Genomic DNA, 27,622 nt, shown 5'->3' on the forward strand with positions numbered 1-27,622 from the left:
TTCACACTCAGAAAAATATTATTGACTTGCTGAGTCAATATTTTGTTCTGAGCCAATATGGCATTCAGAGTATCAACTTCAAGAACTCCTTTCTTCATAGGCGTCCCATTACTCACAGGATTCCTCTCAGAAGTGTACATGAACTGGTTATTAGCAACCATGTCAATGAGTTCTTGAGCTTCTGCAGGCGTTTTCTTTAGGTGAATGGATCCACCTGCAGAAGTATCCAATGACATCTTAGATAACTCAGACAGACCATCATAGAATATATCCAGGATGGTCCATTCTGAAAGCATGTCAGAAGGACACTTTTTGGTCAGTCCTTTGTATCTCTCCCAAGCTTCATAGAGGGATTCACCTTCTTTCTGTCTGAAGGTTTGAACATCCACTCTAAGCTTGCTCAACTTTTGAGGAGGAAAGAACTTGGCTAGGAAGGCCTTGACCAGCTTATCCTAAGAGTTCAGGCTATCCTTAGGTTGATAGTCCAACCATACTCTAGCTCTGTCTCTTACAGCAAAAAGGAAAAGCATGAGCCTATAGACTTTATGATCTACTCCATTAGTCTTAACAGTATCGCATATCTGCAAGAATTCAATTAAGAACTGAAAAGGATCTTCAGATGGAAGTCCATGAAACTTGCAGTTCTGCTGCATCAGAGAAACTAATTGAGGTTTCAGCTCAAAGTTGTTTGCTCCAATGGCAGGAATGGAGATGCTTCTTCCATGTAAATTGGAATTAGGTGTAGTAAAGTCACCAAGCATCCTCCTTGCATTGTTATTATTTTCGGCTGCCATCTCCTCTTCCTGTTCGAAAATTTCTGAAAGGTTATCTCTGGATTGTTGTAATTTAGCTTCTCTTAATTTTCTCTTCAGAGTCCTTTCAGGTTCTGGATCTGCTTCAACAAGAATGTTCTTGTCCTTGCTCCTGCTCATATGACAAAGAAGAGGGCACAGAAAAATAATAATAATAGAGATCCTCTCTTTTTTTTTTGTGAGTGAGGGAGAGATGTTAGTAGATGAATAAACAAATAGAAGGAGATGAGAGAGAGAAAATTTCGAAAATAATTTTTGAAAAAGAGTTAGTGATTTTTGAAAATAGTTTTTGAAAAAGGTTAGTAATTTTCGAAAATAAAAATCAAAAATTAAAATAATTAGTTAATTAAAAAGAGATTTTGAAAAAGGGGGAAGATATTTTCGAAAATGAGAGAGAGAGAGAGTTAGTTAGGTGGTTTTGAAAAAGATAAGAAACAAACAAAAAGTTAGTTAGTTAGTTGAAACAAATTTTGAAAAGATAAGAAGTTAGGAAGTTAGAAAAGATATTTTGAAATCAAATTTTTGAAAAAGATAAGATAAGAAGATATTTTTGAAAAGATATGATTGAAATTAGTTTTGAAAAGGATTTGATTTTTAAAATCACAATTAATGACTTGATTCACAAGAAATCACAAGATATGATTCTAGAACTTAAAGTTTGAATCTTTCTTAACAAGCAAGTAACAAACTTGAAATTTTTGAATCAAAACATTAATTGTTTATGTTATTTTCGAAAATTATGTGATAAAGATAAGAAAAAGATTTTTGAAAAATATTTTTCGAATTTTCGAAAATAACTAAGAAATTTGAAAAAGATTTGATTTTTGAAAAATATTTTGAAAAAGGTGAGATTTTTAAATTGAAAATTTGATTTGACTCATAAGAAACAACTAGATTTTAAAAATTTTTGAAAAATTCAACTCAAATTTTCGAATTTATGAGAGAAAAGAGGGAAAGATATTTTTTTGATTTTTGAATTTTTGTGATGAGAGAGAAAAACAACAAAAAGACTCAATGCATGAAAATTTTGGATCAAAACAATGAATGCATGCATGAATGCTATGAATGTCAAGATGAACACCAAGAACACTATGAAGATCATGATGAACATCAAGAACATAATTTTGAAAAATTTTTAATGCAAAGAAAACATGCAAGACACCAAACTTAGAATTCTTTAATGCTTAGACACTAAGAATTCAAGAATGCATATGAAAAACAAGAAAAGACACAAAACATGAAATCATCAAGATCAAACAAGAAGACTTACCAAGAACAACTTGAAGATCATGATGAACACTATGAATGCATGAATTTTCGAAAAATGCAAGATGCATATGCAAGTGACACCAAACTTATGACATGACTTAAGACTCAAACAAGAAACACAAAAAATATTTTTGATTTTTATGATTTTCTAATTTTTTTGGATTTTTTCGAAAATTATATGAAAAAGAAAAAATAAGGATTCCAAAATTTTTAACATGAATTCCAGGAATCTTGCATTCTTAGTCTAAAGCTACAGTCCAAGAATTAGACATGGCTCACTAGCCAGCCAAGCTTTCAATGAAAGCTCCGGTCCAAAACACTAGACATGGCCAATGGCCAGCCAAGCTTCAGAAAGATATCAGAATATACTGCTCATTACTTATCAAATATGTAACTTGCCTCTATGCTGATGGTTTGGAAGCCTCAGTCCAAAAGAATTTAGACATGGCTTTACAGCCAGCCAGGCTTCACATGCTTCATGAAACACTAGAATTCATTCTTTAAAAATTTTGAATAATTTTTTTTTTCGAAAACAGGTGAGAAAATTTTGAAGTACTTTTGAAAATTTTTTTTTGAAAAGAAAACAAAAAGAAAATTACCTAATCTGAGCAACAAGATGAACCGTCAGTTGTCCAAACTCGAACAATCCCCGGCAACAGCGCCAAAAACTTGGTACGCGGAATCGTGATTACACTTTAATTATGTAAAATTCATTGCTCTTTCTTTCCCTGAAAATGGCGCCAAAAACATGATGCCAAGACCATGGTTCACAACTCCGTGTAACTAACCAGCAAGTGCACTGGGTCGTCCAAGTAATACCTTACGTGAGTAAGGGTCGAATCCCACGGAGATTGTTGGTATGAAGCAAGCTATGGTCACCTTGTAAATCTCAGTCAGGCGGATATCAAACAGTAATGTGGTTTTCGAAAATAATTAATAAAAGAGGGATAGAGATACTTATGTAAATCATTGGTGAGAATTTCAGATAAGCGTATAGAGATGCGTTTGTTCCTCTGAACCTCTGCTTTCCTGCTATCTTCACCCAATCAGTCTTACTCCTTTCCATGGCTGGCTTTATGTGATACATCACCACTGTCAATGGATACTTTCGGTCATCTCTCGGGAAAATGATCTAATGCCCTGTCATGGCACGGCTAATCGTCTGGAGGCATCACCCTTGTCAATGGCTTCATCTTATCCTCTCAGTGAAAATGGTCAACGCACCCTGTCACGGCACGGCTATTCATCTGTCGGTTCTCGATCATGCTGGAATAGGATTTACTATCCTTTTGCGTCTGTCACTAACGCCCCACAATCGCGAGTTTGGAGCTCGTCACAGTCATTCATTCATTGAATCCTACTCGGAATACCACAGACAAGGTTTAGATCTTCCGGATTCTCTTGAATGCCGCCATCATTCTAGCTTACACCACGAAGATTCTGGTTAGGAGATCTAAGAGATACTCATTCAGTCTAAGGTAGAACGGAAGTGGTTGTCAGGCACGCGTTCATAGGGAATGATGATGATTGTCACGTTCATCACATTCAGATTGAAGTACGAATGAATATCATAGAAGCGAAACAAGATGAATTGAATAGAAAACAGTAGTACTTTGCATTAATCCTTGAGCAACAGCAGAGCTCCACACCTTAATCTATGGAGTGTAGAAACTCTACCGTTAAAAATACATAAGTGAAAGTCCAGGCATGGCCGAGAGGCCAGCCCTCAAACGTGATCTAAGATAGCATACAACTGATCAAAGATCCTAAGATGATCAAAGATAGCATACAACTGATCAAGGATCCTAAGATGATCAAAGATACCTAATACAATAGTAAAAAGTCCTATTTATAATAAACTAGCTACTAGGGTTTACAGAAGTAAGTAATTGATGCATAAATCTATTTCCGGGGCCCACTTGGTGTGTGCTTGGGCTGAGCTTGAGTGTTGCACGTGTAGAGGTCCTTCTTGGAGTTGAACGCCAGTTTTTGTGCCAGTTTGGGCGTTCAACTCTGGTTTTGGATCCTTTTCTGGCGCTGGACGCCAGATTTGGGCAGAGAGCTGGCATTGAAGCCAGTTTGAGTCATCTATTCTTGGCCAAAGTATGGACTATTATATATTGCTGGAAAGCCCTGGATGTCTACTTTTTAACGCAATTGGAAGCGTGCCATTTCGAATTCTGTAGCTCCAGAAAATCCACTTTGAGTGCCGGGAGGTCAGAATCCAACAGCATTAGCAGTCCTTCTTCAACCTCTGAATCTGATTTTTGCTCAAGTCCCTCAATTTCAGTCAGAAATTACCTGAAATCACAGAAAAACACACGAACTCATAGTAAAGTCCAGAAATGTGAATTTAACATAAAAACTAATGAAAACATCCCTAAAAGTAACTAGATCCTACTAAAAACATACTAAAAACAATGTCAAAAAGCGTATAAATTATCCGCTCATCAGGGATCGTATCCACAGAGATTAACGGACTAAGGCAAACAATAGTTAATTGATTATCCTAGTTAGATGATTCATATTGGATTGATAATCAAACAAGAAAATGTAAATGATATGAAAGTAAAGAAAAGCAATAAAGTGCAAGAAAATAAATAGCAAGGAAAGTAAAGTACAAGAAAGTAAAGTGCTAGAAATGTAAACAACCATAAAGTAAATATAAGAAAGAAAGATAAAATAAGCATTGGGATCAAGAGATATTGCATTCTCCGGATTAATTAATTTCATTTCATCTTCAATCATGCAACTCATTGACCTCTTGGCAATCATGATTGATTGATCCCGAATCCCTTGGTGACTCAATCTCTCAAATCTTGATCAATAACCAATTCCTTGGTCTAATTGCTCATGAGAAGAGATGAAGCTTGTTCCCTGATTATACCACACACTTTCCTAGGTTCAAGTAGAGGGAGGATTATATGTCACCATATCCAAACACCAAAAACCAAATCCTATTCAAGTGTGAGAAAGAATTTCAAGCATGGTTTTATGTTTCCTCTTCCAAGGTTCCCATAAAACCCAATTACATTCAATCTCTTTTCCAAGATAATTGAATGCTACCATGAAGAACGAAATTCTTTCTAGTAAATCAAAGAGAGATGAAGAGAAGAAGAAGAATAAAAACAATCAATCCATTGAAAAACAATAGAGCTCTCTCTCCCAATGGAAAGAGTTAGTAATTCATAACTAAATTATTTACAAAGTAAGAAATAAAAGAGAAGAAATTGATGGTGAATAGAGAGGGTCCGAAGACTTCCCCCCAATCAAGCCATGCCTAATTCTATGAAACTAAGGCCTTTAAATAGGCTCTCCTAAATTACAAACTTAAATGAAATTAAAAGCAAATTACAATGAAATGAAAATAAACTATTCTAGATTTTTCTTGTGGCCTTGATTGATTGATAAGTGTGCCTTGAATGAGAGTTGGAGTGGGCTTGATTGAAGGTTGGAGGCTGCAGGAAGAAGTTGGCATGTGGTTTCAAGTGCCACTCCCACTTGATTTTTCCCTTTGGAGTATGATCCACTTTGCAACGTTGAAAGTATAGAGTTTGTTGGGCCTCAAAATGAATGTCCACTATAAATTATTATATATTTCTGAAAAGCCCTGGATGTTAGCTTTCCAACGCCTTTGAAATCAACTCATTTGGACCTTTGTAGCTCAAGTTATGCCCATTTGAAGGTGGATAGGTCAGTCTGTCAGGTAGCCCGGCGTGCAACGCCCACTTCTGGCGTGCCACGCCCCATATGTTGTGAAGCTGGCGTGCCACGCCCAAAACTGGGGTGCCACGCCTTAATGATGCACCAAAATCTCCTCTCTGGCCATTTGAACTGGTGTGCCATGCCCAGAATTCCAAGTGGCACGCCCATTATGAAAACAGAGCTGGTGTGCCACGCCTTCGATATCAAGTGGCACGCCCAGGTTTTGCAACGCTAATATAATGGCCTTTTTCACCTCTAGTTTTAATGTCCACCCTAGAGTTTTATATATCATTGGAAATCTCTTTATATCAGCTTTCCAACGCCACCAAGATCACATCATTTGGACCTCTACAACGCAAGTTATGTTCCTTTGAAGATGAAGAGGTCAGGCTGGTAACTCTGCAGTGACGTGTTTTTCTCCATGTGGTTTCAAGGTCAATATCTTCCTCCATTCCAGTGTCAATTATAAAGTATTATATATGGTTTGAAAGCCCTGGATGTCTACTTTATAATGGCACTAAAATAATCTCATTTGAAGTTGTGTAGCTCAAGATATCTTCATTTGAATGAGAGGAGGTCAGGCTGGCATATGCCCCAGCGTGCCACGCCCAATGCTTGGCGTGCCACGCCCATAGTGGGGCTCAAAATCACTCCTCTGGAACTTAAGCCTGGCGTGCCACGCCCAAAACACCAAGTGGCACGCCCATGTAAAATTCTTCAACCTTCTTTGATGGAATGTTGGCTTGGCGTGCCACGCCCATAGCTTCAAGTGGCACGCCCATTGTTGAAAGTTAGTTCAAAAGCTTGGTGTGCCATGCCCGGAGCTTCAAGTGGCACGCCCAGCTTCACACGCCCATCCTTATTTGTTGTTTTCCTTCCCCTTTTGTTGCTCTTATCACCTGAAATTCAGTACAACCTATTTCAAAGCAATGTACCATAATATATATCATTTGGTTCATGAAATTGCATTGATAAATGAGATTATGCTCTTTTATGGTTCTTTTAGATTAGAAAAAGGGTACATGATGCGCAGTCATCACGCCACAGACAAGGTCGGATCTTTCGGATCAGAGAATGTTGCACCTTTGGTTTAGAAACTCATACTGATAGAAAATACAATGTGTAAATAAAAAATACGGCTGAAAGTGGCCAAAGATCCTTAACAAAGAGTGATCTTCTACTTTAAATACTAAACTAATGACTAGTAAGGGTAAAACAGTCTTTTTAGTGCTAAAATCCACTTCTGGGGCCCACTTGGTGTGTGTTTAGGCTTATTTTTTATGAGATCCACGTGCTCTGTGGCCTCTAAGGTGTTGAAAACTGGCTAGGGGGTCCTCTTTGGGCGTTTGGACGTTGGTCTCTTCTCCTTGGGCGCTGGACGACTGAAATGTGGCAGGAGGCTAGTGTTGGACGCCAGTTTTGGGCCTTTTAATCTGAAGCAAAGTATGGACTATTATACATTGCTGGAAAGCTCTAGAAGTCAGATTTTCATAGCCGTTAAGAATGCTCCATTTGAACTTCTGTAGCTCCAGAAAAGCTCTTCTGAATGCAAGGTGGTCAGATCTAGACAGCATTTGCAATGCTTTCTCTGTCTCTGAATCAGGATTTTGCTCTAGCTCCTCAATTTCAGCCAGAAATTACCTGAAATTGTACAAAAACACAAAAACTCATGGTAGGATCCAAAAATGTGAATTTAACACTAAAACCTAAAATAACTAAATAAAACATAGTTTTATGAAAATGGTGCCAAAAAGCGTATAAAATATCCGCTCATCACAACACCAAACTTAAACTGTTGCTTGTCCCTAAGCAACTAAAAACATAGTAGGATAAAACAAGATTAAGATACAATAAATTTCAAAGTTTTCAATGAAGCTCAGTTACAATTAGATGAGCGGAACTTAGTAGCTTTTTGCTTCTGAATAGTTTTGGCATCTCACTATCCATTGAAACTTAGAATGGTTGGCATCTTTAGGAACTTAGAATCTAGATAATATTATTGACTCTACTAGTTCAGTTGTTTTTTATTCTTGAACACAGCTTTTTAGAGTCGTGTCCGTGACTCTAAGCACTTTGTTTTCCAGTATTACTACCGAATACATAAATGCCACAGACACTTTAACTGGGTGAACTTTTTCAAATTGTGATTCAGCTTTGCTAGAATCCCCAGATAGAGGTGTCCAGAGTTCTTAAGCACACTCTTTTTTACTTTGGATCACGACTTTAACCGCTCAGTCTCAAGTTTTTCACTTGACACCTTCACACCACAAGCACATGGTTAGGGATAGCTTGGTTGAGCCGCTTAGGCTAGGATTTTATTCCTTTAGGCCCTCCTATCCACTAATGCTCAAAGCCTTGGATCCTTTTAACCTTGCCTTTTGGTTTAAAGGGTTATTGGCTTTTTGCTCTTGCCTTTTAGTTTAAAGAGCTATTGGCTTTTTCTGCTTTTTATTTTTTTTATTTTTTTTGCCATTTTTTTTCTTTCGCATGTATATATCATTTTTTTCTTTTGCAACATGCTTTTTCATTTTCTTTTTGCTGCTTTTTCTTACTTCAAGAATCAATTTTTGGATTTCTCAGATTACCAATAATACTTTTCCTTTTTCATCATTCTTTCAAGAGCCAACATTCTAAAATTCCAACTTTAAATATGCACTGTTTATTCATACATTCAGAAAACAAAAGCAATGCCACCACATCAAGATAATTGAACTATTCTTATTATAAACTTGAAATTTATGTATCTCTCAATTCTTTTCAAATAAAATTTTCTTTTTAAGCAAGGTGAGAGATACATGGAACATTTTATAGCATTAAGACATAAATGCAAATGATCATGCAACAAGAACAAGAGAATAGACAATACAACATAATAGAAAACAAAAAAATAACAAGAGAAAAGGAGATAAAGAGAACGAATCCACCTTTAATGGTGGCGGCTAGTACTCCTCCTTGAGGATCAATTGTGGTGCTTGATCTCTTTAATGTCACTCCTTTGTCTTTGTTGTTCTTCCCTCATAGCCCTTTGTTCTTCCCTTATGACTCTTTGATCTTCTCTTATTTCATTGAGGGTGGTGGAATGCTCTTGATGTTCCACCTTCAATTGCTCCATGTTAGTGCTTAGTTCTCCAAGAGAAGTCTGCCATTGATCCCAATAGCTTTGAGGAGGAAAATACATCCCTTGAGGTATCTTAGGGATCTCATGCTGAGGTGGCTGCACAGGCTCTTGTGCATTCTCTCTAGTTTGCTCCATCCTCTTCTTAGTGATGGGCTTGTCCTCCCCAATAGAGATATCTCCTTCTATGACAATTCCAGCTGAATTGCATAGATGACAGATGAGGTATGGAAATGCCAACCTTGAATTGGTGGAAGGCTTCTTAGCTATCTTGTACAATTCTTGAGGAATCACCTCATGTACTTCCACCTCACTTCTAATCATGATGCAATAGATCATGATGGCTCTTTCAATGGTCACTTCTGACCGATTGCTAGTAGGGATGGTAGAGTGTTGGATGAATTCCAACCATCCTCTAGCTATGGGCTTGAGGTCAAGCCTTCGTAGTTGAATAGGCTTGCCTTGGGAATCCCTTTTCCACTGTGCTCCTTCTACACAGATGTCTGAGAGCACTTGATCCAGTCTTTGATCAAAGTTGACTCTTCTAGTGTAAGAATGTGAATCTCCTTGGATTAGAGGCAAGTTGAACGCCAACCTCACTTTCTGGGCTGAAATCTAAGATTCTTCCTCGGACCATGGTGCTCTAATTCTTTGGATTTGGGTTCACACTAGTGTCATAGTTTTTAGTAACCCATGCATTAGCATAGAAATCTTGCACCATTATAATCCCAACATCTTGAATGGGATTGGTTAGGACTTTCCAACCTCTTCTCCAGATCTCTCTTCGGATTTCCGGATACTCATTCTTCTTAAGCCTGAAAGGGACCTCAGGGATCACTTTCTTCTCTGCCACTACTTCATAGAAGTGGTCTTGGTGGGCTTTGGTGATGAATTTCTCCATCTCCCAAGATTCAGAGGTGGCAGCTACTGCCTTTCCTTTCCTCTTTCTAGAGGGTTCTCCAATCTTGGGTGCTAAAAGTGGTAATGGAAAGCAAAAAGCAACGCTTTTCCCACACCAAACTTAAAACTTTGCTCATCCTCGAGCAAAAATAAAGTAAAGAGAAGAATGGAGTAGAAGAAGAAGAAAATAGAGGAAGATAAAGGGCGAGAGAGGGCTCGGTCATGGGGGGTTTTGTGGTGTATAAGAGGTGTGTGTATGAAGGGTTAGAATGAGGGGTATTTATAGGAAGTGGGTTAGGGTAGGCTCGGTTATGGGTGGGTTAAATGGTAAGAAATTTGATTTTGAAGTGGGTGGGGGTTGGTGGCAGTTATGATGGTTTTGGAGAAATGATATGGATGTGATTGGGCTAGGGTTTATAGGGACGTGTGTATGGGGAAGCGTAAAAGAGAGAGAGAAAAAGTAGGGCAGGTAAAGATGCTGTGGGACCCACTAGTCCTGAGAGGCTAGGAAATTCAGATTCCCTACCCTCTGCACTGGCGTTTGAATACCCAGGGTCTGCTCCCTAGCTGGCGTTCAACGCCAGCAATGCTTCCCATTTGGGGCATTGGACGACCAGCCAGTGCTCCCTGGCTGGCGTTCAATGCCAGTAACACTCCATCCAGAGTGTTATATTTTCTCTGCTGAATGATTCTGTCTCTGTTCTGACTGCTACATATGATTATTAACCTAAAATATAAATTAAAGAAAAACAAAATGAAAGTAATAATAATTAATTAAGGTTGAGTTGCCCCCCAATAAGCGCTTCTTTAACGTCATTAGCTTGATGGTTAGCTCCTTACGGAGGTGAGAATGGGCTCAGAATTTCGTCCCTTATAGTGAACTTTATTCCTGTCTTCTCATGAATAAGCTCCACATGCTCTAGAGACAGGATACGACTCACTGTATATGGTATGACTAGTTTCTTGGTGAAGATAACTCTCATGCCAGGTGAGAAGCCTTCAGTTGGGAGTTTTTTGTCCCTCCAGCATTTAGGTACTTTCTTTTTAGTACCTTTGTTCTTAGAGCTTGTTGATAGCTGCCCAACACTAAACTTAAAATTGATGTTTGGGGACTCTATAAAGATCTGCACTGAAAGAGAGGGTTAGAACACTAAGTGTTGCACAGTTATCTCTCTTTTATTAGAGAGGGAACTGGGATGAGGCATCTTGAACAAGATGTGATCCTCCCCTAGTTGTAGAGTCAGTTCTCCCTTAGCCACATTGATGATAGCATTGGCAGTGGCTAGGAAAGATCTTCCAAGGATGACAGAGTCATCCTCATCTTCTCCAATATCCAAGACTATGAAGTTTGCAGGGATGTAGTGGTCTTTAACCTTTACCAAGACATTTTCTACTAAGCCATATGGCTTTTTCATTGTCTGGTCTGCCATCTCTAATGAGATGTTTGCAGCTTGTTGATGAGGGAAAAATGATTCCACACAAACTCACCGGCAAGTGTACCAGGTCACATCAAGTAGTAATAACTCACAAGAGTGAGGTCAATCCCACATGGATTGATGGATCAAGCAACTTTAGTGAGGTGATTAGTTTAGTCAAGCAGACAGTGATGAATTGGATGAGAATTTAAGCAGTAGAAAGTAAATTGCAGTGAATTAAAAGTGCAAAAAGTAAATTCAGCAGAAGCTTAAAGAGCAAGAAACGTAAATTTCATCAAATGTAAAGGGAATTGGGTGCTGGAAAATTAAAGAAAACAGTAAATCAGAACTCAGAACAATTGCAGAAGAATTAAATTGCATGAAAGTAAATTGAAAGCAATGGTAACAGAAAGCAGTGGGAACAGAAGATTAAAATCAAGCTCAATGTAACTGAATTGTAAAACTGCAGAAAGGGAAATTTGCATAAGAGAATTATCAGAAACTGAAATTGCATAAGCCAAATTGAATTTAATTATAACAGAAATGTAAAATTGCAGAAAAGGAAAAGAAAGCTAAGCTATCTACTAGAGCCTTCTACCCTACTCCTACTCCTACTGCTCTCTATTAGAGCCAACCTCCCTAATGGAATAAAAATAATGCCTTTATATAGGCTTTACAAAATGAAAAAATGAAATTGAAATTGAAAACACATTACAATTTAAATGAAATTCCTAATCTAACTTTTTCTTGTGCCTTTGATTCATGTCAATAGGCTTTGTTTGCTTTGGGGCTTCAATGAAATGCATCTTGGGTGTTTGGTTGCTCCCAGGGGAATGCTTAGTTGAAAAAATGAGCGCAGCGTTCACTCCCTCAGCGTGCATTGATGGCACGGGTATCGTCGATGAGGAATTTCACAAGATTTTTTGCGTTGCAAGTATAGTCCTCAACCGACAAATAATCCGCAAATCAAATTTAGAAAGAATTGGTTGTCACAAGTTCAACCCCAATAAAGTAACCGAAGTATTCAAACCTCGGGTCGTCTCACAAGGAATGGGCAAACATGTGCATCAATATTGGTTAGAATTCTGAGGTTGCAAGTCAGGAGCAAGAAATTAAACTAGGAATCTTAATACACAAGTAATCTTGAAATGCAAGAAACTAATTCAAATAACTAAAACAAGAAGTGAGCAATTCCAAACTAATAAGATAACATCCAATAGAATTCTACTATAAAACTATAACTGAGATAAAGCAATTAGAATTTTTGGGTTTTCAAATATGAATGATAAAAGCAACTCTTGGCTAAGCATGGGAATTGAGATTGCCATCCTTGTCTACATACCGAATATTGATAATTATGAGGTACCAGCCCATTAAGTCTACTTCTCAAAAACCTTAAGTACGTATTGCCTACTCCTAGGCTTGAAGTACGTTAAATAGGTTTGATCACATCAACCCATAAGTCTCAACCTATCTACTAACTGGATTAGTAGTGGGTTAGTATCAATGGGTATCAAGTTGATCACCTAGGGTTCTCAAATCACCAATTCAATGAGGCCCAAAGACTCAAGGTCACTCAACTCCCCTAGCTTATGCCAAGAGTAGAGAAAACTACTCCATAATCAAGGGAAACATTTCATCAAACACATGGTAAGCATTACTAAAAGACATATTCAAAGTGAAATTAAATGAAATTAGCAAGTACCCACTAACAATTATCAACATACAATCACTCAAACAATACAATTAATCATGAAAATCATCAATGTAACATTAGCAATTCAAGATTCACAAGATTCATGAAATGGGTATAAAGTGACAATTGACAAGAAAACATAAATCTAACACAAGATCTAAACAAAATTATGCTAAGAAATTCAAATTAAGCAATCAAAACTAGTAATTAACAAGATCTAATTCAGAATTCAACAAGGGAAGATCAATTCAAACTAGATCTAGAGAGGAACAAGGGTTTCTCTCTCTAGAAGAACAAAAACAAAAAACTACCTAAAAATTGTGTCTAAGTGTCAAATGATTGATCCCCCCTTTCCCTAGCATCCTTGGATCTTTTCCACGCAGAACCAGCTTGAATTTGGGCCTCTTGAGCCTCAGAAATCACCAGGCACAATTTCCTTTAATGAAGTCACGTGCAGCTTGTCGCGCGTACGCGCCATGCGTACGTGCGTGCCGATTGCTTTTGTGATCCATGCGTGCGTGCTCTGTACGTGTGCGCGCCGGTGTGGATTTCCCTAATCTGTGCGGATGCGTCCATCTTTGCGCGCTGCTTCCAGCTGTCCTCATCCACGCGTGCGCGTGAGGTGCGCGTGCGCGCCCATGCTGAAATTCCCAAAATCCAAATCTTCATGTTCCTTCCTCTTGTGCATGATTTCTTTCTCTCTTCTAGGCCATTCTGGCCCTATAAATTCTGAAATCACTCAACAAATACGTCACGGCATCGAATGGTAATAAAAGAGGATCAAAATATAGCAATTTTAAGGCAAAAGAAGCATGTTTTTCATCATGGAGCAATATTAGGAAGAGAACACAAAACCATGCATTTCTTGTGAATAAGTGTGAAAAAATATTGACAAAACCCCCCAAATTCTACACAATATAAACCACAAAATTGGGGTTTATCAAATCTCCCCACACTTAAACCAAGCATGTCCTCATGCTTAAGAATAAAAAGACCAAAGATCATGGTAAGAAAGGGTTTATGAAATGCAAATTTCCTAAGTGAATACATGCAACTAATGTAAAATCATCTATCTACTTGGTCAAGGGTAAGTCTATCCTCCAAGAACACATATGAGCATACGGGGTAAAAATGATATGTAGTTCATAAATCCTACCAATTTGAACATTACTATGGAGTGCATATAACTTGCTAGATGAACGCTTGTGAAAGCCGGGAACAAGGAGTTGAGTATCGAACCCTCACCGGAAGTGTATCCGCTCTATTCGCTCGAGTGTATAGGGTTCGTCACTCAATTCCTCTCCTAATCATTCTTTCCAAGATTTGTCTTTCATCTAACAATCAACAATTACTTAATGCATGCTTACAAGTGTCATGAGGTCTTATTCATGGGTTGTAATGGGGCTAGGGTGAAGGTAGGATGTATATGGTCAAGTGAGCTTAAAATTTGAATCCTTGGTTAACTTAAGATCCCACTAGACACATAGAACAACCTATACAACTATAATATGATACCTAGCTACCCATAGGTTTCACTTTTTGCATACTCATACATTCTTTTCAATTCACATCCCATATGCATTGTTATTATTACTTTGTCTTGGGGCATTTTTGTCCCCTTTCATTGCTTTTTTTTTTTCAAATTTTTGTTTCTTCTACATTTTTTTAACATAATATATAAAAGGATCATCAATGCATATGGTTCCTATCCTTTTACATAAGTATGCACCCCAAATTTCCAAAATTTTCAATTACAATTACAAATACACACCTTTACATCTACCCAAGTTCCCAAGTACGCCCTCCCATTTGAACGATGCACACCTTCACTTATCTAAGCTAATCAAGGATCCAAATCTAGGGACATTCATTGTTTTTCACTTAGGATTGTTGATGTGCTCTATTTAGAACAAAAAGGGTTTACCATGGGCTCAAAATTGGTTAGCAATGGTAGATAAAAGAGTTAAGGCCGTTTGGGAAAAGTGACTATTAAAATGATGGCCTTAATCATGTAAATACATTCATACACAAAGTAATGGACATATAGAATCAGACAAAGCAAGGATATAATCATAGAGAGAGAATAATGCACACAAGAATGGGAAATAGTGGTTAGAAGATATAACCACACAATAGGCTCAAAACTCGCATGCTTATGTTCTTAGCTCAATCACTATGTTCCAAAATACATTCTTGAAGCAAGTTTACCGCAAAATTTTTTCAAAATTGGTAGGGTACTGATAAACCATTATTTTATGATTTATATTGTGTTTAATCGTGTGGTTTTATCAATTCTTTACCCACTTATTCATATGATAAGCATGTATTTACAATTCCTTCCCAAAATCACTCCATGGTGGAAAACTTGCTTTCTAGAGACTTTTAATTATATATTTTAATTCTCCTTTATCCCATTCGATGCCGTGATTTGTGTGTTACGTGTTTCAGGCTTCATAGGGAATGAATGACTTGGAAATTAGAGAGGAGGCTTGCAAAAAATGGAAGGAACACAGGAAACCAAGGAGATGACCAGCAAGCAATGACGCGAGCGCATGGCCCACGCGAACGCGCGAAGTGAAGAATTCGCAGCGATGCAGACGCGTGCCTGACGCAAACGCGTGGATTGGAGTCTGCACGCCTAACGCGGACGCGTGCCTGACACGAACGCGTGGCAAGGAAAAAGCTGAATGACGCGAACGCGTGGACAACGCGTAGGCATGACATGCACGATATGCAAAAATAACAGAATACGCTGGGGGCGATTTCGGGCCGCTTTTTGACCCAGTTTTTGGCCTAGAAACACAGATTAAAACTAGGGAACATGCAGAGGCTCAGAAGGCATCCACACACATTGAGATTCATCACATTAGGATTACACTTAGTTTTAGATATGAGTTTCTAGAGTTACATTACATTGATAGTTTATGCTTTTGCTTGGATTTTTGGGATGCTGAAAGCCATTACTTCCGCTGAAGACATTACTTTAGTTTGTTTCCTTATTCCTTTATTTTTAATTAGTTACTCATTGACTCTATTCAATTAAAGTATGTTACATTTTGGATTTATTAATATATGAAGTTATTTTTATTTAATTGATTTTAATTCTCCATTTTATTTTAATTAATTATGTCTTCTCATATTTTTATGATTATTAATTTCATGTCAATGGTGTAGAATTTCTACTTGACATGGGGGTTGATTAAGAGGTGATACTTGAGTTGGAATACTCAAGTGCTTGGTTAAACTGGACGTTGTTGGCTAATTCCATACCTACTAACACTAGACCTCCCCAAGAGAGAGGGCTAGGACCTGAGGGTAAGATTTAGTTCAATCACTATACCTTTCCTTACTTAGTAAGGGAAAATCGAGTGAGAACAACAACCTTTTTACCCCACACCTGAGAAGATTCCCACAAGGATAGAAGTTCCACTTAATTATTCCCCCAGTCAAGGCCTTTTATTCAAAGCATCAATAATTATTCTTAGTTTAATTTTATTGCCTTAATTCACAATTATTTTAATTGCTCATTATCAAACTCAACTTTCTGGGACCTTTCTGATTAATAAATTAGCACTCTTTCCTGCAACTCGTTGGGAGACGACCTGGGACTCATACTCTCAGTATTTTATTTCTAAAATTTGTGACAACCCTTTTTAAATTGGTGAGGCAGATCTTAGCTGGTTAAGAGCTATACGTGCAACGCTGTTCTCTTAATTGAAATATTTTAATTGGTTAACTTCTGTCACGCACCAATTTTTGGCGCCATTGCCGGAGAGTTACAATAGTGTGCTAAATTATTAATTAGCGTATATATATTATTTTATTTTCATATTTTATTTTTATTTCTGTTACCATGAGTTACATGTCTTTCTCATTGAATGACGCGTTCATTGCCTGAACCGAGTTTAGTCCCATTTGACCCTGAAATTGAAAGAACTCTTTCACATATTAGATGAACTCGACATCGGTTTGCCTCTGAGGGTGGTGAAGTGATTATTATCAACTCACAAGTCTCATCTGAGGGCGAATCTGAACTGCCATCTGAGCGCGAGACAAGCTCATTTACTACTGATCTAGTTGATTTACGCACAGGAAACATGGCAGCACCTAGGAGGATTACTCTCCAGGAGGCAGGAGCCCCAGATTTTACACTGCAGCCATATCAAGTACATCACCCGACTGTAGCTGCAGATTTTGAACTAAAAACCGTACTGATCAACTTGATGCCCAAGTTTCATGGCTTACCTGCTCAAGATCCTATCAAGCACCTTAGAGATTTCCAGATAGCCTGTTCTACTATTAGGCGTCATAGTGTATATAAAACTTCTGTTCTGTTAATCGCCTTCCCATTTTCTCTCGAGGGGAAGGTGAGGGAGTGGTACTACTCCCAACCTCAAGCGACTGTTACTAACTGGGACACGCTCAGAAGAGAATTTTTGGAAAAATATTTCCCAGCTGAAGTCATAGATAGACTGAGAAAAGAGATCTCCTGCATTGTTCAAGGTAAATCAGAGACTCTCTTTGAATATTGAGAGCGCTTCAATAATCTCCTGGACGCATGTCCCCATCACATGATTGATAGACTAGTATTAGCTACTTCACCCAAGGCATGAATCCTCAGGATAAGACTACACTGGAAGGTGCCAGTAATGGTTCTCTGAAAAAGTATAAAACCGCAGATGAAGCATGGCAGCTAATCAGTGACTTAGCTGAGTCCACTAGGAATCACAGACAGAGGCATAACCCGAAGGCTGTTGCAGAGATTTCCACTAGCAAAGAGACTACTGCTCTCACCCAGAGTATATGTGAAATGACCAACCTACTGAAGCAAATACAGTTGAATCAACAACAAGCACAACAAGCTCAGCCTCCACCACAACAGAGCCAACAGTTAGTTCCACAAAGAGTATGTGGGATCTGTGCTGATTATAGTCATTATACTGATGAATGCCCACAGCTCTAGGAAGATAACACTGTGGCAGCCACTCACAACTTCTATGACCGCCCGAATCAAGGATACAATCAACAAGGTGGCAACTACAACCAAGGTGGCAACAATAACCATGGATGGCAGGACAATTCCAACCAAAGTTGGAGAGATAATTCTAACCATGACTGGAGGGATAACTTTAACAGAGGAGACAGAGACAATAATGGAAACCAGAGGTGGAATAATAATAACAACAACCGACAGCAGAATCAGAACCAACCTTGCAGAGCACCCCACCTAAGACAATCACAAGAACCACAGCAAACCCAACAACAAGTTTCTCAGACTGGTTATTCTAATTTCTCATCAAATGACGAGATACTACATTCTCTTGCACAAGGAAAACAAGACATGCATGCTCAGCTCAACTGTAGTTTGAATGGCTTAACTGCCACTTTACAAGCTCTCGTCTCCCGGATGGATTCCTCACTTAATTCCACACATCAACCTTCAAGCTCTAATAGAATTCCTTCTCAACCACTGCCTAATCCCAAGAGTGGCATCAATGCCATCACTCTAAGGTCCGGAACCACACTGCAGGAGAGGAACCATGAGGAGCCAAACCCACCAGAAAACGTGCCAACAGAGGATGTGGTAGAAGTGGAAGAAGCTGAAGAAGAAGAGGACGTACCAGACATAATCAAAAAAGAAGAAGCTCAACCACAGAATGAAGCACCAAGGGATGCTGATGAGCGGATAATTTATACGCTTTTTGGCAGTGTTTTTACATAGTTTTTAGTATGATTTAGTTAGTTTTTAGTATATTTTTATTAGTTTTTAAATAAAATTCACATTTCTGGACTTTACTATGAGTTTGTCTATTTTTCTGTGATTTCAGGTAATTTCTAGCTGAAATTGAGGCTGAAGAAGGATTGCAGATACTGTTGGATTCTGACCTCCCTGCACTCAAAGTAGATTTTCTGGAGCTACAGGAGTCCAAATGGCGCGCTCTGAATTGCGTTGGAAAGTAGATATCCAGGGATTTCCAGCAATATATAATAGTCCATACTTTTTCCAAGTTTAGATGACGCAAATTGGCGTTCAATGCCAACTTTCTGCCCTATTCTGGAGTTAAATGCCAGAAACAGGTTGCAAAGCAGAGTTAAACGCTAGAAACAGGTTACAAACTAGCGTTTAACTCCAAGGAAGACCTCTACACATGAAAGCTTCAATGCTCAGTCCAAGCACACACCAAGTGGGTCCGGAAGTGGATTTCTGCATCATTTACTCATTTTTGTAAACCCTAGTAATTAGTTTAGTATAAATAGGAATTTTTACTATTGTATTTATATCTTTGATCAGTCTTATGCTATCTTAGACCTTTATGGAGGCTGGCCATTCGGTCATGCCTGGACCTTCATCACTTATGTATTTTCAATGGTAGAGTTTCTACACACCATAGATTAAGGTGTGGAGCTCTGTTGTTCCTCATGAATTAATGCAAAGTACTATTGTTTTTCTATTTAATTCAAGCCTATTTCTTCTCTAAGATATTCATTCACACACAAGAACATGATGAATGTGATGATTATGTGACGCTCATCATCATTCTCACTTATGAACGCGTGCCTGACAAACACTTCCGTTCTACATGCAAACAAGCTTGAATGCATATCTCTTAGCCTCCTGATCTACGATCAGAGTCTTCGTGGTATAGGCTAGAATTATTGGCGGCCATTCTTGAGATCTGGAAAGTCTAAACCTTGTCTGTGGTATTCCGAGTAGGATCTGGGAAGGGATGGCTGTGACGAGCTTCAAACTCGCGAGTGCTAGGCGTAGTGATAGACGCAAAAGGATTACTGAATCCTATTCCAATATGATCGAGAATCGACAGATGATTAGCCGTGCGGTGATAGCGCATTTTGGACCATTTTCACTGAGAGGACAGGAAGTAGCCATTGACAACGGTGATGCCCTACATAAAGCTTGCCATAGAAAGGAGTATGTAGGATTGGATGAAGGCAGTAGGAAAGCAAAGATTCAGGAGGAACAAAAGCATCTCTATACGCTTATCTGAAATTCTCACCAATGAATTACATAAGTATCTCTATCCTATTTTACGTTTTATTTATCTTTTAATTATTAAAACTCCATAACCATTTGAATCCGCCTGACTGAGATTTACAAGGTGACCATAGCTTGCTTCAAGCCGACAATCTCCATGGGATCGACCCTTACTCACGTAAGGTTTATTACTTGGACGACCCAGTGCACTTGCGGGTTAGTTGTGCGAAGTTGTGACAAAGAACTAAGATTATGAACGTGCATATTAAGTTTTTAGCGCCGTTACCAAGGAATGAATGATCACGATTTTGTGCACCAAGTTTTTGGCGCCGTTGCCGGGGATTGTTCGAGTTTGGACAACTGACGATTCATCTTGTTGCTCAGATTAGGTAATTTTATTTTAATTTTAAGTTTTTGTTTTTATTCTTTTTATTTTCGAAAATTTTCAAAAAAAAAATAAATTATTCTATGTTCTTCAGAATTTTTAAGAATGAATTCTAGAGTTTCTTTATGATTTGTTGAAGCCTGGCTGGCTGTCAAGCCATGTCTAAATTTTTGGACTGAGGCTTCCACTTATCATGGCAAGAGTCCCTGGACTCTCGTCTAATCAGCTGTTATATGCCTGATTTGTATCTGCTAAAGCTTGGCTGGCCATTGGCCATGTCTAGTGTTTTGGACCGGAGCTTTCACTGAAAGCTTGGCTGGCTAGTAAGCCATGTCTAATTCCTGGACCGGAGCTTTAGACTAACATTGCATGATTCCTGGAATTCTCATTAGAAATTTTGAAATCCTTAATTTTCTTTTTCAAATTAATTTTTGAAAAATCCAAAAAAAATTAATAAAATCATAAAACCAAAAATAATTTTGTGTTTCTTGTTTGAGTCTATTGTCAATTTATAAGTTTGGTGTCAATTGCATATTTATCTCTTTCTTGCATTTTTCGAAAATTCATGCATTGCATTCTTCATGATCTTCAAGTTGTTCTTGATGAATCCTCTTGTTTGATCTTCATATTTTCTTGTTATGTGTTGCATCTTATTTTTCATATGCATTCTTGCATTCATAGTGTCTAAAAATTAAAAATTTCTAAGTTTGGTGTCTTGCATGTTTTTCTTTTCTTAAAAATTTTCAAAAATAAGTTTTTGATGTTCATCTTGACATTCAAAGTGTTCTTGTATGCATTGTGTGTTTTGATTCATAATTTTCATGTTTTAAGACTTTTGGTTGTTTTCCTCTTTCTTCATTAAAATTCAAAAAAAAAAATATCTTTACCTTATTCTCTCATAAATTTTCGAAAATTTGAGTTGACTTTTTCAAAAATTTTTTAATTTAGTTGTTTCTTATGAGTCAAATCAAATTTTCAATTTAAAAATTCTATCTTTTTCAAAAAAATCTTTTTCAAAAAGCAAATCTTTTTTATTTTTTCTTTCATATTTTAAAAAATTTTAAATGTGATTGATTCAAAAATTTTAAGTTTGTTACTTGCCTATTAAGAAAGTTTCAATCTTTAAATTTTAAAATCATATCTTTTTGTTTCTTGTTATTCAAGTAATCAACTTTAATTTTCAAAATCAAATCTTTTTAAATTTGTTTTTCAAATCTTTTTCAAAATAAATTTCAATCACATCTTTTTCAAAATCAATTTCAAAATCTTTTCTAACTTCTTATCTTTTCAAAAATTGATTTTCAAATCTCTTTCAATTAACTACTTGACTTTTTGTTTGATTTTAAAAGTTTACTATTTCAATCATATTTTTTTCAAAACTACCTAACTAATTCTCTCTCTAATTTTCGAAAATCACCTTCCTCTCTTTCAAAATTTCTTTTTAATTAACTAATTGCTTTAACTTTTAATTTAATTTAATTTTTCTTTTTTTTAAACTTTCGAATTTTAATTTTAATTTTAAATTAAAAATAAAAATATTTTTCTTTTTTTTTCTATTATTTTCGAAAATTTCCTCTCTCATCTCCTTCTAATTATTTATTTATCTACTAACACTTCTCTTCTTCTTAAAAATTTGAACCCTCTCCCTCTTTCTGTGTTCGAATTTCTTTTCTTCTTCTACTCACATAAAGGAATCTCTATACTGTGACATAGAAGATTCCTCTTCTTTTTTGTTTTCTTCTTTTTCATATGAGCAGGAACAAGGATAAGAACATTCTTATTGAAGCTGATCCTGAACCTGAAAGGACTTTGAAGAGGAAGCTAAGGGAAGCTAAAGCACAACTCTCTGGAGAAAATCTGACAGAAATTTTTGAAAAAGAAGGAGACATGGCCGAAAATAATAACAATGCAAGGAAGATGCTTGGTGACTTTACTGTACCAAATTCCAATTTACATGGAAGAAGCATCTCAATCCCTGCCATTGGAGCAAACAATTTTGAGCTAAAGCCTCAATTAGTTTCTCTGATGCAACAGAACTGCAAGTTTCATGAACTTCCATCAGAAGATCCTTTTCAGTTTTTAACTGAATTCTTGCAAATCTGTGAGACTGTTAAGACCAATGGGGTTGATCCCGAGGTCTACAGGCTTATGCTTTTCCCGTTTGCTGTAAGAGACAGAGCTAGAATATAGTTGGACTCTCAACCTAAGGATAGCCTGAACTCTTGGGATAAGCTGGTCACGGCTTTCTTAGCCAAGTTCTTCCTTCCTCAAAAGCTTAGCAAGCTTAGAGTGGATGTTCAAACCTTCAAATAGAAAGAAGGTGAATCCCTCTATGAAGCTTGGGAGAGATATAAGCAACAGACCAAAAAGTATCCTTTTGACATGCTTTCAGAATGGACCATCCTAGATATATTCTATGATGGTCTGTCTGAATTATCTAAGATGTCATTGGACCATTCTACAGGTGGATCCATTCACCTAAAGAAAACGCCTGCAGAAGCTCAAGAACTCATTGACATGGTTGCAAATAACCAGTTCATGTACACTTCTGAAAGGAATCCTGTGAGTAATGGGACACCTCAGAGGAAGGGAGTTCTTGAAATTGATACTCTAAATGCCATATTGGCTCAGAATAAAATATTGACTCAGCAAGTGAATATGATTTCTCAGAGTCTGAATGGATTGTAAGCTGCATCCAATAGTACTTAAGAGGCATCTTCTGAAGAAAAAGCTTATGATCCTGAGAACCCTGCAATAGCAGAGGTGAATTACATGGGAGAACCTTATGGGAATACCTATAATCCCTCATGGAGAAATCATCCAAATTTCTCATGGAAGGATCAACAAAAGCCTAAACAAGGCTTTAATAAGGGTGGAAGAAACAGGTTCAGCAATAGCAAACCTTTTCCATCATCCACTCAGCAACAGACAGAGAATTTTGAGCAGAATCCATCTAGCGTAGCAAATATAGTCTCTGATCTATCTAAGGCCACTCTAAGTTTCATGAATGAAACAAGGTCCTCCATTAGAAATTTGGAGGTACAAGTGGGCCAGCTGAGTAAAAGGGTCACTGAAACTCTTCCTAGTACTCTCTCAAGCAATACAGAAGAGAATCCAAAAAGAGAGTGCAAGGTTATTAACTTACTTGGTGTGGCCGAACCCAAAGAGGGGGAGGAGAACGTGAATCCTAGTGAGGAAGACCTCCTGGGACGCTCAGTGACCAATAAGGAGTTTTCCTTTGAAGAACCAAAAGAATCTGAGGCTCATCTAGAGACCATAGAGATTTCATTGAACCTCCTTTTACTATTCATGAGCTCTGATGACTATTCATCTTCTGAACAAGATGAAGACATTGCTGAAGAGCAAGTTGCTCAATATTTAGGAGCAATCATGAAGCTGAATGCCAAATTATTTGGCAATGAGACTTGGGACGATGAACCTCCCTTGCTCACCAATGAACTGAATGCATTGGATAGGCATAAATTACCTCAAAAGAAACAGGTTCCTGGTAAATTCCTAATTTCCTATAACATAGACACCATGACCTTTGAGAAGGCTCTGTCTGACCTGGGGTCAGGAATAAACTTAATGTCCCTCTCTGTAATGGAGAAACTTGGGATCTTTGAGGTGCAAGCTGCCAGAATCTCATTAGAGATGGCAGACAACTCAAGAAAATAGGCTTATGGACAAGTAGAGGACGTGTTAGTAAAGGTTGAAGGCCTTTACATCCCTGCTGATTTCATAATCTTGGACATTAGGAAGGATGAGGATGAATCCATTATCCTTGGAAGACCCTTCCTAGCTACAGCAAGAGCTGTGATTGATGTGGACAGAGGAGAGTTGGTCCTTCAACTGAATGAGGACAACCTTGTGTTTAAAACTCAAGGATCTCCTTCTGTAACCATGGAGAGTAAGCATGAAAAGCTTCTCTCACTGCAGAGTCAACCAAAGCCCCCACAATCAAACTTTACGTTTGGTGTTGGGAGGCCACAACCAAACCCCCATATTCAAACTCTAAGTTTGGTGTTGGGAGGTCCCAACAATGCTCTGAACACCTGTGAGGCTCCATGAGGGCTCATTGTCAAGCTATTGACATTAAAGAAGCGCTTGTTGGGAGGCAACCCAATGTTATTTAATTATATCTATTTATTTTATATTGTTATTTTATGCTTTTTTTAGGTTGATGATCATGTAGAGTCACAAAAACTACTGAAAAATAAAAAATAGAATGAAAAACAGCATTAAAAACAGCTCACCCTGGAGGAAGAACTTACTAGCGTTTAAACGCCAGTAAGAAGCATCAAACTGGCGTTTAACGCCAGAAAGAAGCTCAAGTTGGCGTTAAACGCCAGAAACAAGCACCAGACTGGTGTTTAATGCCAGAACAGAGCATGGAAGTGGCGTTTAACGCCAAAAATAGGCAGCAGTCTGGCGTTAAACGCCAGTATTGCATACAAAGGGCGTCTTGCATGCCTAATTAGAGCAGGGATGTTAAGTCCTTGACCCCAGTAGATCTGTGGACCCCACAGGATCCTCACCTACCCCACCTCTTCTTCTCCCCTCTTTCCCAAATACCCTTCACCAATCACCACAATCACTCTTCTCCATCACCTCTTAACCACTCACATCCCTCCTCTCTTCCCCAAAAAACCCCACCTACCTCCAAAATTCAAACTCTTTTTCCTTCCAAACCCAACCCTAATGGCCGAACCCTAAACCTTCCCCCATTCCTATATAAACCCCTCGTTCCTTCTTCATTTTCACACAACACAACCCTTTCTTCTTCCCCTTGGCCGAATACACACTATCTCCCTCTCCTCTACTTTTCTTCTTCTTCTCCTACTTTATTTTTTCTTTTGCTCAGGGACGAGCAAACATTTTAAGTTTGGTGTGGTAAAAGCATTGGTTTTTGTTTTTCCATAACCATTAATGGCACCTAAGGCCAGAGAAACCTCAAGAAAGAGGAAAGGGAAGGCAATTGCTTCCACCTCTGAGTCATGGGAGATGGAGAAATTCATCTCAAAGGTCCATCAAGACCACTTCTATGAAGTTATGGCCAAGAAGAAAGTGATCCCTGAGGTTCCTTTCAAGCTCAAAAAGAATGAGTATCCGGAGATCCGACAAGAGATTAGAAGAAGAGGATGGGAAGTTCTCTCTAATCCTATTCAACAAGTCGGGATCTTAATGGTTCAAGAGTTCTATGCAAACGCATGGATCACTAGGAACCATGATCAAAGTGTGAACCTGAATCCAAAGAATTGGCTTACAATGGTTCGGGGGAATTACTTAGATTTCAGTCCAGAAAATGTAAGGTTGGCGTTCAACTTGCCAATGATGCAAGAAAACACACGCCCCTACACTAGAAGGGTCAACTTTGATCAAAGGTTGGACCAAGTCCTCATGGACATATGTGTAGAAGGAGCTCAATGGAAAGTTGACTCAAGAGGCAAGCTAGTTCAATTGAGAAGACTGGACCTTAAGCCTGTAGCTAGAGGATGGTTGGAGTTTATTCAACGCTCAATCATTCCCACTAGTAACCGGTCTGAAGTTACTATAGACCGGGCCATCATGATCCATAGTATCATGATTGGGGAAGAAGTGGAAGTTCATGAGATTATACCTCAAGAACTCTATAAGATGGCTGACAAGTCTTTCACTTTGGCAAGGTTAGCCTTTCCTCACCTCACTTGCCACCTCTGCAATTCGGCTGGAATTGACATAGAGGGAGACATCCTCATTGATGAGGACAAGCCCATCACTAAGAAAAGGATGGAACAAACAAGAGATCATGGACCTCAACAAGAGCATGAGGAAATTCCTCACCATGAAATCCCTGAGATGCCTCAAGGGATACACTTCCCTCCACAAAACTATTGGGAGAAAATCAACACTTCCCTAGGAGAATTAAGTTCCAACATGGGACAACTAAGGATGGAGCACCAAGAGCACTCCATCATCCTCCATGATATTAGAGAAGATCAAAGAGCTATGAGGGAGGAGCAACAAAGACAAGGATGAGACATAGAGGAGCTCAAGAGCACCATTGGTTCTTCAAGAAGAGGAAGATGCCACCCTCACTAAGGTGGACCCGTTCCTTAATCTCCTTGTTCTTATTTTCCTATTTTTCGTTTACTATGCTTCATGTTTATTTATGTTTGTGTCTTTATTACATGATCATTAGTGTTTAAGTGTCTATGTCTTAAAGCTATGAATGTCCTATGAATCCATCACCTCTCTTAATTGAAAACTGTTCTAAAAACAAAAGAACAAGAAGTACATGGTTTCGAATTCATCCTTGAGATTAGTTTAATTATTTTGATGTGGTGACAATACTTTTTGTTTTCTGAATGAATGCTTGAACAGTGCATATGCTTTTTGAATTTGTTGTTTATGAATGTTAAATATGTTGGCTCTTGAAAGAATGATGAAAAAGAAAAATGTTATTGATAATCTAAAAAATCATAAAATTGATTCTTGAAGCAAGAAAAAGCAGTGAATACAAAAGCTTGCGAAAAAAAAAGAGAATAGAAAAGAAAAATGGCGAAAAAAAAGAAAGAAAAAGAAAAAGCAAGCAAAAAAAGCCAAAAGCTCTTTAAAACAAAAGGCAAGAGCAAAAAGCCAATAGCCCTTAAAACCAAAAGGCAAGGGTAATAAAAAGGATCCAAGGCTTTGAGCATCAGTGGATAGGAGGGCCTAAAGGAATAAAATCCTGGCCTAAGCGGCTAAACCAAGCTGTCCCTAATCATGTGCTTGTGGCGTGAAGGTGTCAAGTGAAAACTTGAGACTGAGCGGTTAAAGTCAAGGTCCAAAGCAAAAAAAGAGTGTGCTTAAGAACCCTGGACACCTCTAATTGGGGATTCTAGCAAAGCTGAGTCATAATCTGAAAAGGTTCACCAAGTTATGTGTCTGTGGCATTTATGTATCCGGTGGTAATACTGAAAAGCAAAGTGCTTAGGGCCACGGCCAAGACTCATAAAGTAGTTTTGTTCAAGAATCAACATAATGAACCAGGAGAATCAATAACACTATCTAAATTCTAAGTTCCTATAGATGCCAATCATTCTGAACTTCAATGGATAAAGTGAGATGCCAAAACTATTCAAGAGGCAAAAATCTATTAGTACCGCTCATTTGATTGGAGCTAAGTTTCATTGATATTTTAGAATTTATAGTATATTCTCTTCTTTTTATCCTATTTGATTTTCAGTTGCTTGGGGACAAGCAACCATTTAAGTTTGGTGTTGTGATGAGCGGATATTTATACGCTTTTTGGCAGTGTTTTTACATAGTTTTTAGTATGATTTAGTTAGTTTTTAGTATATTTTTATTAG

At 38.0% G+C, this 27,622-nt stretch overlaps 3 non-coding genes across 3 annotated transcripts; 1 reads left to right on the forward strand and 2 right to left on the reverse strand.

The window, feature by feature from the left end:
• Positions 1-290: 290 nt before the first annotated feature.
• Positions 291-398, forward strand: LOC148568142 (small nucleolar RNA R71). Its single transcript, XR_015882867.1, has one exon. It is a non-coding gene; the product is annotated as a small nucleolar RNA R71 (small nucleolar RNA).
• A 16,983-nt stretch (positions 399-17,381) lies between these two features.
• On the reverse strand, positions 17,382-17,489 carry LOC148568143 (small nucleolar RNA R71). The gene has a single exon (XR_015882160.1). It is a non-coding gene; the product is annotated as a small nucleolar RNA R71 (small nucleolar RNA).
• A 5,082-nt stretch (positions 17,490-22,571) lies between these two features.
• Positions 22,572-22,679, reverse strand: LOC148568144 (small nucleolar RNA R71). Its single transcript, XR_015882543.1, has one exon. It is a non-coding gene; the product is annotated as a small nucleolar RNA R71 (small nucleolar RNA).
• Between the last annotated feature and the right edge of the window lie 4,943 nt (positions 22,680-27,622).

Source organism: Arachis ipaensis, chromosome B4 (assembly GCF_059453495.1).
Source record: "Arachis ipaensis isolate K30076 ecotype BB chromosome B4, ASM5945349v1, whole genome shotgun sequence".
Taxonomy (NCBI): Eukaryota; Viridiplantae; Streptophyta; class Magnoliopsida; order Fabales; family Fabaceae; genus Arachis; species Arachis ipaensis.